Here is a 14,211-nt window from a genome sequence, read left to right as displayed (position 1 = left end):
TATCAGCCTGGAGAGCTGTGGGCACCGGGCGGTGCGCTCTGAGTCGCCAGCTGTTGTTTTCCATAACTGGTTAAAAGCAATTTGCAGCTGATGAACTCCATCCCTCAGATCGGAGTGAAATAACACTACTTCATTAACTTTTCCCACACACTGCAAACATATTATGCAAACGCAAACATACTGTCACTTATGCATGCGCTGCTGTTTACATGCATTATAGTCGCTGTAAGCAGCTAATAAAGCATTTTAAAGTAACTGAGGACGCATACTTATAGAAATCGACCTCGTGTGTATGTTCAAAATGACAGCTCAGAGCTTGTGGGGGCGCTTGTGTACAAATATATTTTAGTTCTGTGGCATAGACTGTGTGTTTAACCACTATGGTATAATGGTGCACACTTTCATAAGGTGATCCTGTCATTTAGTTAGTATTGTATGGGATGAGAAGACACTCTTTCACTTGTTAACCCTGCGGTTTTCAGTGACAGATGGAGGCATGGTCTCTGTATTTCGACTGTTTTTGGACACACGCACACACACATATAAACACATTGTTGTTGGTGTCATTTATTTTTCATGAAAGTTAAATAATAAATGAATTTATTTGTGCAGAAGTGTATAGGATGACCACCCATTGTTTGAAATGTCATGAAGACTCAGAGTCATTTTCCCTCATTAAACTGTCAGGTGGAAGTCATTGTATAAAAGTCTCTGTCACTTTTGGGATCTTCAGCTGTTGAAACCATAGCTGGGGATCTGCAGTGTATGTGTCAAAGTTTTAATGTTCCATTATTTTTCAACTGAATCTTTCCCTTTTCCACCACTTTAGGCTACACCTACCTACAAAGAAATAACATACTGTATATTGTAGATCTGACTACCATTATTACACACCTGTGATTTATTAAAGTCTGGGTGTAACATCACCTACCCTGAAGTAAGTGCAATCCAGAGAATCTCTGGAGACACGTGCAGCTTAGTTTGACAAGGTTACCCTGTTGATTTTTATTCTTTTTGTGCAGTGACCTTGGCCAAGCTAGTCCAAGGTGGAGGAGGAAACATATTCACAGCAGCAGATATTAGTAGGAGTCAAGTGGCAGCCATGTGATGACAGAATCTGTTGCCAGGTAGATATTAAACTCTAACTGGTTCTTGCTGTTAGATGCCATCAACTACATTTGAATTAGCATTATCAATACAGGAAGGGAATCTTGAAGGTCATACATGCTCACATATTTGTTATAATTATTTTCTGAGATGAAAAGATAAACAGACTACATGATGACTCAATTAACACAAAATAATTATCATTATTAATATTTTCAACGAAAATGCGAAAGATTTACTCGTACAAGCTTTTTAATGAAAGCTTTTGTTGTCTTCTAAGATTATGATTGTTCACAACGACTAGGCAAAATGCACTATTAAAATATCAGCTTTGTGGCAATGCATTATTCAGCAATACAATATTTCTTGAAGGTTTGTTGCTTCAACAAGTACGATTTTTAGTCTACTGAGAAAAAAATTAAAACAATAACATTTGAAGATAAACAGTTTTCTTTGGATACTGATAATATGTACATTTGAACTTAAATACAGGAAACATTTTTTACATTTTATATCTCAAACAGTAACTATACACGTGCCATGCTCTTGTTGTGACTTTCTAGTTGTGGTTATTACTTTGTACCTTAGTGCCTCATTGAGGCTCCCGGTAGTTTTTTGCTTTCACTTTGTTTCTCTAGTGCCTTGCTACACGTTCTTTTGTCTCTTATATCCCAGGTCTGATCCCTGTGTTTGGTGAGGAAACTATTGTAATGAAATAAACAAATACTTTCTTTGTGTCTGGTATTATAATTGTGTCCCTTAAAACCAAAACACTTTGGACCTCATGTTGAGTCATCCTGCAACAGTGTGTAAACAATGTAGCTGCTTTATGTAGAGCCACTGGTAAGTATTTTATATAAAGTTAAAGTAGTTACTGTAGTTTAGGTCAGCTGTTCCCATGCCGTGCCCCTTTAAAGGGTCACAAGATAAATCTGAGGTATCATGGCATGATTAAGAAGAAAAAGGTAAGAACAGAGTTGTGATCTATAACTCTACTACCTAGACATTTGGACTTTTCTCTAATCTTTGGTTCTCAATTACTGAAAAGCAAATATCTTTTTATTTAGAATGAAAGACACTTATAGTGGAACTGAAACATCTGTGTCAACTAAGTGATAGTTTTTACAAGTCACTAACTTATCCTTTTAATAAGGTGTCAACTCCAGTTTCCATGTTAAAATCTGAAAGGTAATTCACAGTGTTAAATAAATATAGTGGAGTAAAATGTAGAATATTGCCCTTTGGAATGTAATGGAGTTGAACTAAAACAAAGCACAACATAGAAAATACTAACTTAAAATAATCAACTAAATTACCGGAAATTGTGCCTATAAATGTACAAGGTTTGAGGAAATATACGTACAGTAGTTACTTTCCTGCACTGAATATGTCTACTTGACAACTCTACCCAACACGTGACTTATAGCATTCATGCTACATCACCCCATACTCATTATCCAATGGAAAGCTACTATTACCAATTTTAGCATTTTAATTGTCCAATAAGCAATTTAGAAGATTTGCTTAAGCAACAGAGGGGAACAAGTCAAAAAGCTATAGGAGTACAGTGTCATTTACTGCAATAAGATGGAAAAAAGGTAGGAGTTGATCCTTGTTGAGCTCCTCCACAAGGGAATATGAAGCAGGCAGTTTCTTATTAACTGTTATTTACCCTGGCTGATCCAGATAAGATTAAGGGATTCTTTTTCCAAGGCCCAACTGGTAATTTTATTTGCATAGGAAACCAAACAATAACAATGCATTATAATTCATGATCTCAAATAAAAGGAAGTCAGATAGTTTAAAAAAAGCAGTTAAAAGAAAGAAAGATACATGTAGAGAGAACGTGTAGAGACATATCCTAAAAAAATTACAAGAGGAATATCAATTTTCTAAGAGATTAATTTTCCTTGTCATAAATGCTTTGAACTATGCAGTTACATAAGGTTGAAATGTTTCTGCAGGGTACAGCACAGGCTGCCTTTCCAAACAGGCTCTGTCCAAGCGTTCAAGCCAGTCAGTAGAAATTAGCCACGGGATCTCAAACTGTATTGTCTTCCATATTTATGAGTAACATAAACACATAAAGGGACGAGGAGTCATCCCTCGACGGCCTTATAAACACTTATCACTGACTAAGCCTATTCACATAAAGACATTGCTAATCAAGCGATGGTATATAATGTAAGATGGGTGAAGGTTTTGCATTTTGTGATATAACCCAATTAATAATGATGATGAGTTTCCAGCATGTGCGTCACTGAGTGGATGTTCTTGTACACATATTCACTGAGGCCCAATTCTGGGGCCTTCTTCCTTTGAAGTTTGCATTTCTAGACCAAATGTGACAAGGCTGTCCTCTTCCAATGGCTCCTCTGAATGCACCCTGAGAAATACATCCAGCTTCTGCTTGAATTTAGAGGACACAATTGGTGTTTCACACCCTCATTTTACGTGCGGATACTTGAGGCTAGAACACGCTGTGCACTGCAAAACAGTCAACAATCACTGGCTCCAGTGACAAAAAACACTTGTGTGGTACTAAACTGCATTTTTTGGGTTCTTTCTTTTTTTAATTAAGGTGAAATTTGGGTGTGTCCATTAATGTGTCATTCGCGATGCATGTTAGCTGCCCTGATGGCTAATATCTATTATGAACCAGTCAGTTGCACTCTCTGGTTTCCATGATCTGGCCAAAGTAAACATCCACTCAAAAGTAATATTAATAAAGATTTTGACATACACTGCCTGTCCGACAAAAAAGTCACATGCTTGTTGGATAGCCTTTAGCTTTGATCAAAAAACATATTCACCATCGTTTCGTTTCAATAGGCTTCTGCAATGTCCAGTTGCGTACATTTTTCATCAAGATGTTGTATTGACGATGGTAGAGTCGGACCGCTGCACAAAGTCTTCTCCAGCACATCCCAAAGATTCTCAATAAGGTTAAGGACTGGACTCTGTGGCCAATCCATGCGTGAAAATGATGAGTCATGCTCCCTGAACCACTCTTTCACAATTTGAGCCTGATGAACACTGGTATCGTCATCATGGAATATGCCTGTGACATCAGGGAAGAAAAAAAACCCATTGATGGAGTAACCTGGTCGTTCAGTATATTCAGGTAGTCAGCTGACCTCATTCTTTGGACACATAACATTGCTGAACCTAGACCTGACCAATTGCAGCAACCCCAGATCATAGTACTGCCCCCACAGGCTTGTACTAAGCATGATGGGTGCATCACTTCCCCCTCCTTTTTACCCTGATGCGCGCATCACTCACATCAGACCACAAGACCTTCTTATATTCTTCCAGAGTCCAATCTTTATGCTCCCTGGTAAATAAATAGCCTCACTGACAAGTAGTTTTCTTAAGGCTACAAAGTTGTTACCCAATCCCTTGAGTTCCCGTCGCATTGTGTGTGTGGAAATGCTCTTACTTTCACTATTAAACATAATTTATTAAACATAATTTACACCAAAGTTTAAATGATCACCTATCACGATCATTGAAGATTTTCTTCCGACCACTTTTCTTCCTTGAAGATGATGGTTTCCCATTATCCTTTAAGGCTTTAATAATGCATTGGACAGTTCCTTACCCAGTTTTAGTAATTTCATCAATCTCATTAGATGTTTTCATTGCTTGATTCATGCCAATAATTTGAGCCTTCTGAAACCGAATAACATCTTTTCCATGACCACAGGATGTGACCTCCGACATGGTTGTTTAAGAATTTAGAAGCTACTTACTGCATCAGTGATTGCTGCCATCTAAAAAAAAAAAAAAAATCATCCATACAATAATTATTCAGTAGGATGCTTTTTTTGAATAGGCAGTGTATATTAATGTAATTTTTTGGGTTTGTGGGCTTAATACATCATGTTTGTATTCACAGCATGACGTTATGACCTGAGGGATCATGTTTTGTTTATATGTGAGATCTCCAAAGCAAATTCATCTAAATTTACTGTAACTGAAATTAGCTTGTTTTAAAAGCTGTGACTCACCTCTCTGCTTTGTTCAGCAGCAGTAGGTTGGTGTTGCGCCCATTCATGTCTGTTTTCCACCAGCTGGAGAAACAATTGCTCAATCATAGCTTTGTGGGTTCGGTTCAAGAACAAGGACGTCACTTCGTCCCTCATGACTTGTTAAGAAATTACATCTATGAAAAACAGCAGCAGAAAATCAGTCTAAAAAGATTACAAGTGTATATGACATTAAATAGCAACACAACAACGCAGTAAGCAGAAGTAACACATTTAATTCAAGTCTTTTAATTTGAAAATATTCTTTAACCTTTGTGAACCACTTGTCAACCACTAAATTCTAGCAACTTCAAAATGTTGCAACTCAATGATGGAACAGTTTTATTTCTTACTTTTGATTGGCCAGGGTAAAACAAAACAAAAACATACCTCCTAAAAGAATACACCATAGCACCACTTCAGTAAGTACTTTAAACAAATCCTAAATATCAACCTTACAGCTTTTTAAAGCTTAACTTAAAACATTATCATCACAATCATCACAGGCTGGTTTGTGGCAGCTTCTTAAAACAACAGATTCGCCACACAGCTAATGTTACTTAAAAACCTTGGTCCATCCTGACTTGTTAGCATCACACGTTTCCTGCAGATCCTTTACTCTGATGTAATGCTTCCCTAAGGTTCTCTGCTGGATTGAAATCCAGGGACTGTGGAGGCCGCCAGAGTAAGCATAAGTCACTGCCTTGTTGCATTTTCTTCACAAAAATATTCATGTGGAAAAGAATAAACTTTGGCCTTGAGGGGATGCTGCTGGTTAGAAACAATGTTGAATTATTCTGTTGTATTCCGGATATGCACCAGTGATATAGAACTAAGTCAGGCAAGATTCATTTGTAGATTATTGTTCCATATGGCCAAACAAGGTCTGCCCTTGTGCTTACTGTACTATTGACATACAGGCCCTTTAATCCAAAGTGACTTACAAGGTACAGGACAAAGGCAGGGTAAACTTAACGAGGTCTTGCCTAAGGACCCCTATTAGAGGTAGGCCCGGAGTTGAACCCCCGTCTCCCCACATGGAGGACAGTGATGTTGCCACTATCCAATCCAGCTGGGGTTTATTACATGTTTACTTTTTTTCTGTAATTTTGTGTTATTTCTTCTCTGTTGTACAAAAATAAGATTCGCAGATAACAATTATCCCAGACATATTTGGTTCTCTGATTTACGGATTCATATTTATGAGTTGCAAATATTCAGGGACAATAAGGTATTACAACACCCTTTTAACCCTTAAACATGGTTTAAATACTATCATATCTATTATTATTTTATTGGCTGCTAGCTTCATTTAAAAAAAAATAATCTTGTATGAACCACTGCATAGTCTAACCTTATTTAAAATTTGTTTAGAATATGAGATTGAGACACAGCAGCAGGGGACGAGTATCAGCTGTGCAGGAAATCAGGCAGAGAAATCACAGGGTGACTGGTGGACAGGGGGGAAATGTCAGCATCTGAAAAAGAGATATAAGCACACACGAAATGAAGATAAAGCTGATAAAGGAGACACACAAAACCTGCAACTGTTTTGTGGGATCTACAGAGTAAATCATAATGTTGCCTAAGGCCAGGATTTTAATCTCTTCCCATATGAAAGGTGGTGATCAATCCATGCTATAAGTACAGTATAAATATCACGCTAGATTATGGGCATCATTTTGTACCAATAAACATTTGGTATTTGTGGGTGTAATGTTTTAAAAGTTCAGACTTTGTTACTTTTGATTTCTAAGTGATGTAGAGGTTGGAAAGCCATACTCCACATTGATACGTTGTCTCGTCTATTTAGAGTTATGTGTCTAGAAAGCTGATTATCATATTTGTTTAATGTTCTGCAACGCTCAAAAAAACAGCATTTTGTGTGCAAAATTGTAACTCAACTTGCATGTTGTGTCAGCCCAGCTCCATGAGAGCACCCTGAGGCAAAGATTTTAGCACTTAACACTGCTCTGCGCTACAGGTTATTTCTGAATCAGTTTTCTTGTCACTCAAACGCCAAGAGTTAAGTGTAATTGCTGCTGTTGTGTCCTCGGGGTGCTACTGCTCCCCACGCCGCCCGTCTTGTGTGGCCTGCTGAGAGGCGGCAAGGGCAGCCAGTGTTTATGATACTGTCAGGAGAGAGATGGAAGCTGTGGAAGCATATTGTTAAACCTAGTGTAATTTTGTGTTAGACTGCAGATAATGCAAGTGTGAAAAACATCTAAAAACACTATATAGTGTACAGTATTCACCGGACAATGTTAATTTTGGTCTTCTTGAAGAATAAGGCTGGATATATATATATATATTTTTTTACATGAAAACACCATAAATAATAATAAATTGGTACTAACAAATATTTCTTATATTGCCCAAACCTGTTTCTTACTTGATAGCTGTGCTACACTGCAACTCAAAATCTTACCAAAAATATTTGTCTAATTCCAAGTCAAATATATCTAATTTAACTTGATATAAGACACAGTCACTTACCAAGTTACATTACACTTTATTTTTAATGACTTGTTATTGGAGAGTGTATCTTATCTTAGGTCAAAGACTCTTTAAAACATCTTGTTTTAAGAGTAATCTTGGATGAAATGTGGGAAGGCATGAAGATCACAGGGTAACTTGCTAACAAGCAATGTGCAGTTGGCCAAAGTGAATTTTTGTTACACCCTACTATTAGGCATCTTTATATTTCTGCATTGATTTGTCATAAAACGTTATCTGATCTTCATCTAAGTCAAGAGTATTAACAAATATAATGTGCCTAAATAATACCACAAAAGAATTTCTGATCTTTCATGTCTTTATTGAGAACAACCATAAAAATGTGTCTAGAAAAGTGTATTAATGACCTCAAAAGAGCTGGTTGGAGTCTTGTTAAAAAAATTAGTTCAAAGGTTTGGAATTAAAGCTACATTGACTGGTTTTAAAATGCAATGCAAACTGTAAACTCTAATCAATAATGTGAATAACATAACAGCACAATCTATCAAACATCTGTTAAAATTATTTTTCTATGAAATATATAGAGAAATAGATTCATTAATTGCTTACATTTGGGTTTTTGGTTAAAAATCCTGTTTATTTACTATGTGAACATGCCTTGAAGTCCAGATAAGATAATGACCCATGGAGCTTTTTTTTCTGTCATCACTGATCGACAGTGTTTTCAAAAACTGGCACCCTGCTGTAACAATGACAGCACACAGCTGCACTTCTGTCATTGCTTTTTTTTTTTCAAGGTCTATATTTAGCCTCACCCTTGAATTCTGAAATACAATTTTGTCCAATATGAACCTCATAGAAATATTGAAGAAAATATAAAAAGTATGAGCTGGCAGCACTTTGCTATACAATAGAACATGATGTCTGGTATCAAGTCTAAGGAAACAAAATGGTCCTCTTATTGTTGATTTTAATGTCTGTCATCTTGATTTAGCAGCCTGTCCACTTGACTAACCCACTGTCTGGTGCCAAGTGTACCACTATGTAATGTGCTCATTGTATTTACAGGATAACAATCTAAACATTTATGCAATAGTTACAATACCACAATGTCTGATCAACACTGTGCTTCATGATGATTCATAGCCAATTAAAGAACACTGTCTGGGGAATTTAGACAGTGAACAAGCTCATGTTCAGGAGAAGGCAATAAGGAAACTGTATAGAAGATACAGTATAGGAGCCACATCGGTTTAAACAATCAAAGTGCTCAGTCAAATATTAAAATCAAATCTAAACGTGACCAGCAGTTATTATCAGTACTACTGCCAGTGTCACATTACCTACTTACTGGGGAGCAGTCCAGATTAATTAGATCAAGATGACATAAAAGCTTTAGTCTGTGTCTTTAAAAGACACAACTAATGTAATCACTGCCACGTTTCTAGGATGATAGAATGATCTGTATCTGAATTAGCCTTTAAGTGTGTTGGTCAAAGCTTAAACATGAACAAGTGCACTACTGGGGCTTGGAAAGGGAGAAATGTGGAGGATTTAATGTCTGTGAATCACGGTATAAAACAGTTTGCGTTCAGGGCACTCAGGCTTTGCACAATAGGATGACTTGATAGAACTGTTCCTGAAATAAAAGAGTTTACAGGCTGTACATTGGCCCTTTTAGGACATCTCAGTGATTCGGCTTGTCTCAGTGTTAATAACTCACACATAATTATCTATGTAACTGCAACTCAAAGCATCTTTTAAGCATCAAATCGGTTACTTCAGCGTGTGTATTGGACTGTGAATGTGGTTTAAAAGCGCAACAACACAGTGACTAAAGCAGCCGACTGAGAACATGGCAAATGACTTAAAATCTGTTTAAGGTGCAAATACAGCTGTGGCTAAAAAGCCATTACAATAGAAATGGCTGCATGTTAGCACTAACTATAGAAGTAGGGCAAAAATGTGAAACAGTTTCAGCCTAATCAGGGGTAAATTGGATCATTTAGCAAAAACAAATCCACATATCTTTCTCTAATGTTGGTGAGGATCAAATCGGTGAATAAAAGACACAGGCTATGAATATTGGTCTTGTGTTCACAACATAGACACAAACACACACCTAATTTGAGTATAATCCTGCTGCCTAAAGTCTGTTTAAAGTTTCAATAGTCACAGTTTAGTGACACCAAGGCGTACATCTGTTCATCAAGGTGAGAAGTTGAACTACTGGGGGCAAAGATAAGATTTTCAGCCCATGTTGAGTTGCATCAGCTTGGAATTAAATAACTTTTTAATTTGACCTTAATGCAGACCGTGGCCTGGTTAAAGAAACAAAGGCTAAAGCAGCTAATGAAACATGGGCTTTACTACATGAAACACATTACATGGTTCATTGTGTGCAGTCGGTCTATTCAGCTCAATGAGACGAACAGTGCATGATGAGCCCGGTCTGGAGACATTATTGCTTACGTTTCAAGTGTTTGTCAGCGGTTGGAGGGATTTAGATATATTTATAGCATATTTTTGAATGCAATTATATGTAATTTTCTTACAATGGTAACATTGAATTCGCTTATTTAAATGACTGAGGTCAAGAAGAGTATCCAGTCATAGTTCTTTAGATGTAAGAGATGCCACAACAATTAAGGTATATCTCTTAAAATGTGTTTGCAGGCATAATGTCCACTCTCAGCATGACACAGATTTCATTTCATTGTGCTGAAAATGAGGGAAACAATGCCTCAACAGCTTGGCAGAGCAATTTGTAAGACTCTGGGCCTCAGCCCAGTGCAAGCCCAGTCAACATGCTCAGCACTCTGAGATGTGCATTGTGTGGGTTTTTGTCTTGTCTTGTGCTTTACAGCAGAAGTAGTCAGTTCCTATCCTTCCTATCCTGACATCACACAACACTGTCCTGTCTCGGGTGGGAGATGAGCAACTGCAGGATGGAAAGTGAGAGCCGGAGAGAAGAAAAACAGGATGACAACAAAGAAACGGGAGAGTGACGTATAGTGAATAGTGTAAAATAGAACAAAAAATGAACTGAGAATTTCTTAAGGAGAGAAGACAGAAAGAAAGCAGGAGCAGAGATTGTTTGTATGAGATAGCTTTGGGGAGAAACTGCAGTAGCACAACAAGAAACTGACTGGAGTGACTGTGACTCACTGTGTTTTCAACGAGATCTCTTTCTTCCAAACGCTAATTGGATCAAGTCTATAAGTGGTTCATAATCCAAACCTTGACAAAATCTCTGATAATCTGAGGTGCTCCTGAAACTCCTGAAATATTTTCAAGCCTCTGGGAATCCTAATGTTCAATGCTTCTGCCATTTGTTCCTCATAACAGTGGTTTTGGTGCTCCAAATAAAATTGGTGCTGCCTATAAATGTGACAAAAAAAAAATCGAAAAACAAAAATCTGTGTAACTCATGAGGCCTAAAGGTGCCAACGCCTCAAGAGGATTTGCAAAGTAGTTAGAGCTGTGGGAAAAAAAAAAAAAAAACAGTAGAAGAGCTAGAGAGGGATAATGCCAACTCATTTTCTTCAGTTTTGATGGATGCTTGTTGTGTAGTGGTGTGTATCTTTTACTAATTTAAACCAAGCACATGGGAAGTGAGGGTAAGCAAATGAGAAACGCAGCTGAGAAGGTTCAGCTGAGGTTTTGAGCCTGTAGTTATGTGATGCTCCAGAAGTAGTGAACTTGACTCTGTGTACACGTGTACTGCAGAAGGACAAAATAACAAGAACACCAGCTGAGTGTAATGCGAACATTACAGCATCTAAAGTAAGTACAAATAATGTGAATCTTGTGAAGAAACGTAAATGGAGAGTTGCACTCTTCTTTTTCTTCTTCTTAGCATTAACTCAAAGGAAACATTTTGCAGGCTGTGGTGACTGTTATATCATATCTGAATCTTTGTTTTAAGCACATCTTTGAACTGCATTTAAAGCACCTTAATGTTTCAGTCAATTAAACCAGGGCTCAGATATCCAAGGGGCACTGAAAAAAGATACCAGTAGTTCACAGTAAGATATCAGTGGAATATATCATCTAAAACTTACATAGTTTCCTAAAAAACGTCTATGTGGTTCGAAGTAAAGTGGCAAGAAAAATCTATCTGGACCCATTGGAACCCTTGGAATAATGACCTTTAGAAAAGCTAACTGGACTCAGATGTTAGCATACCTGTAGTCTTGGAGTAGGACTTTTCAGAGGATCTATGATGAAGAATCGTTGATTTACATAAAGCTGGAAAGGAAGTACAACAAACCCTCATCTGTGAAGTAAAGAAACAACAATGAGTGACAGCCAAATATTTGAAGGCATCGTCGGAACTGGTTAACATCATGTCTACAGTAGTTAAAGCATTGAACAAGCAGGGTGTCCATGGCAGGACACCACAAAGGAAAATGCTGCTTAATAAAAAGAACATTGATGCCCACCTGAAGTTTGTCAAAGAGCACATTGACATTGCACAGCAGTATTGAGAAGATGTTTTGTGGACTGACAAAACTAAGATTGAACTATTTGGAAAGAACACACAGCACTACATTTGATGTAAAAAGGGGCACTGCATTATCATCATGAAAACAGCATCCCAATTGTAAAGTATGGTGGAGGAATCATGCCTTGGGCCTGCTTTGCTGCAAGGTGATATAAGTTGTACTAAAGTAAGAGTATGAAAGTATGAATTATTCTATCTTAAGCGATGACATCCCTCATAGATACATACATACGACATACAGTATAAAATACCATAAACAATTAGTTTTCACCAAAGTGGCCCTTTTTTGCCCAAATTCCTCTTGGAGAAATCTTTTGTGGAAGCTACTCTGTACCACTGACTGCATAAGATGTCCCCACTTTGCAGACTTGCAGTGCCCTTAAAAATATGCCATTGTGTCCACATAATGAAGGGTGATAAGTTAACATTTACCCAGCCCACTATGCAGGATTTTATGAGGATTAAAAGCAGTCATGTTCTTTTGTCAGCTGTCTCTGACTATTTAAGAAACTATTCACTGTTCCTTTTGGAAGTGGCTTGCCTCCGTCTTGAAAAGGTCAGGAAATGGAAATTAAAATGTGTGCTCCATCTTTTGTGGGTAAAGGCTTATAATTTTCATTTGTTTTATCCTCTCTGTGACTGTTTTTCTTGATAAACCATGTCTTACTAAGAACAGATTTCCTGTGAGAATGCTATTTCCACTGTAATGTGTACTGTATTCTGTTTTTGACCATTTTTGCAACTGTACTTTTGATCAGCAAATAGGCTACTTAAAGGTAGAAATGCAATCAAGCAAAACAAGGAATAAAAATTGGTTGCGTGAGCTTGATTTCCGCTGCACAACAGCAGAAATCAAAGTCCAAAGTCCTTAACATGCTTAAGCATCTCAATGATTTTGAATGTGGCTCCTGTCTGACTTCTTTTTTTTTTTTTATTCGGCCCTATAGACCATTTAGAGCAAGTGACATTTGGGCAGTTTCGGGCAACTGTGACTTTTCCCAGGCACTTTATTGTGTAAGTTGCACCTGGAGATTGCTTCATTTCATTTAAGTAAGTAGGTTATTAATGCTTTTTAGATAACAGGTACTGTGTGTTCAGTAAGAGCTTGTATGATGTCCTACTCTGCTAAAATTGACTGCTGATTTCTGCCGTTATGCTAGCTACGGCATGAACAGTATTTGCACTGACATGAATTGGGAATTCATTTTTGCAGTGGCTTTCTTTTTTAAATGTGTAAGTGATTATGATGCTATCACAACATTTGTGTTATGGTAAAACACGATTAGTCATGTTATGAATTAGAGTGCCATCATACATTGTGTTTGCTCTCTGCAAACTTGGGTCTCATTTAAAGGTAAAATTGTATTGTAAATTTGCCTTAGGGGACCGTGAATGTTGCTCTGCACAGAGCCCACTCGTATAATTATTTTTCTGTAATATTGGCTTTTGTCACACACTAGAGAGTAATTCCAATTTTCACCACACACTTCATGTTTGGTTACACATTGTAGAAAGGCTTCAGCTCAAAGCAATACATTTACTGCATGTGACAGCTTGCTTTCATATCATAATTACATCTATACTGCTGAGCTCCTGGTCTTACACTGCTGCTTTGCTCAGCTGCACTCTGTAAACCTGAAGCTTGTATCCATGTGCTGATGGTCATCTGTTGCTTATCAACAATACATAGCATTTCATTTGAAGAGGCTGTCTGCTCTAAACCATTTTGATGTGCTTAAGTGAATAATTATCTGCAGCAGAACTGCAGTGCTTTAGTGTACTGTTGCATGTCAGATGGATTTTAGGCCTTTCGATTGTTCCACCTTCTCCAGTATATTTACTAAAACAGTATCAGTTTTACAAATTTAACCTGTTGGCTGAATGAGGCAGAAGCTGAATAAGCAATGATAATTTACCGTAATGATGAACTGATGAGCATTTTGACTAATACGTGGATTTGTTTTGCATCTGTGTGAACTCTGATGCACATTCATCATTCTATCAGACCCCAGCAAATGAGATGTATAGGCCCAAAACAAGGAGAACACACATACACACTCTGTATCAAAGTCTGCACTGCTTATCTACAGCACTAGCGGACAAGCTCCC

The sequence above is a fragment of the Anabas testudineus genome, chromosome 3 (assembly GCF_900324465.2).
Source record: "Anabas testudineus chromosome 3, fAnaTes1.2, whole genome shotgun sequence".
In the NCBI taxonomy this organism is placed as follows: domain Eukaryota; kingdom Metazoa; phylum Chordata; class Actinopteri; order Anabantiformes; family Anabantidae; genus Anabas; species Anabas testudineus.
Note: the sequence above shows the minus strand (reverse complement) of the source record.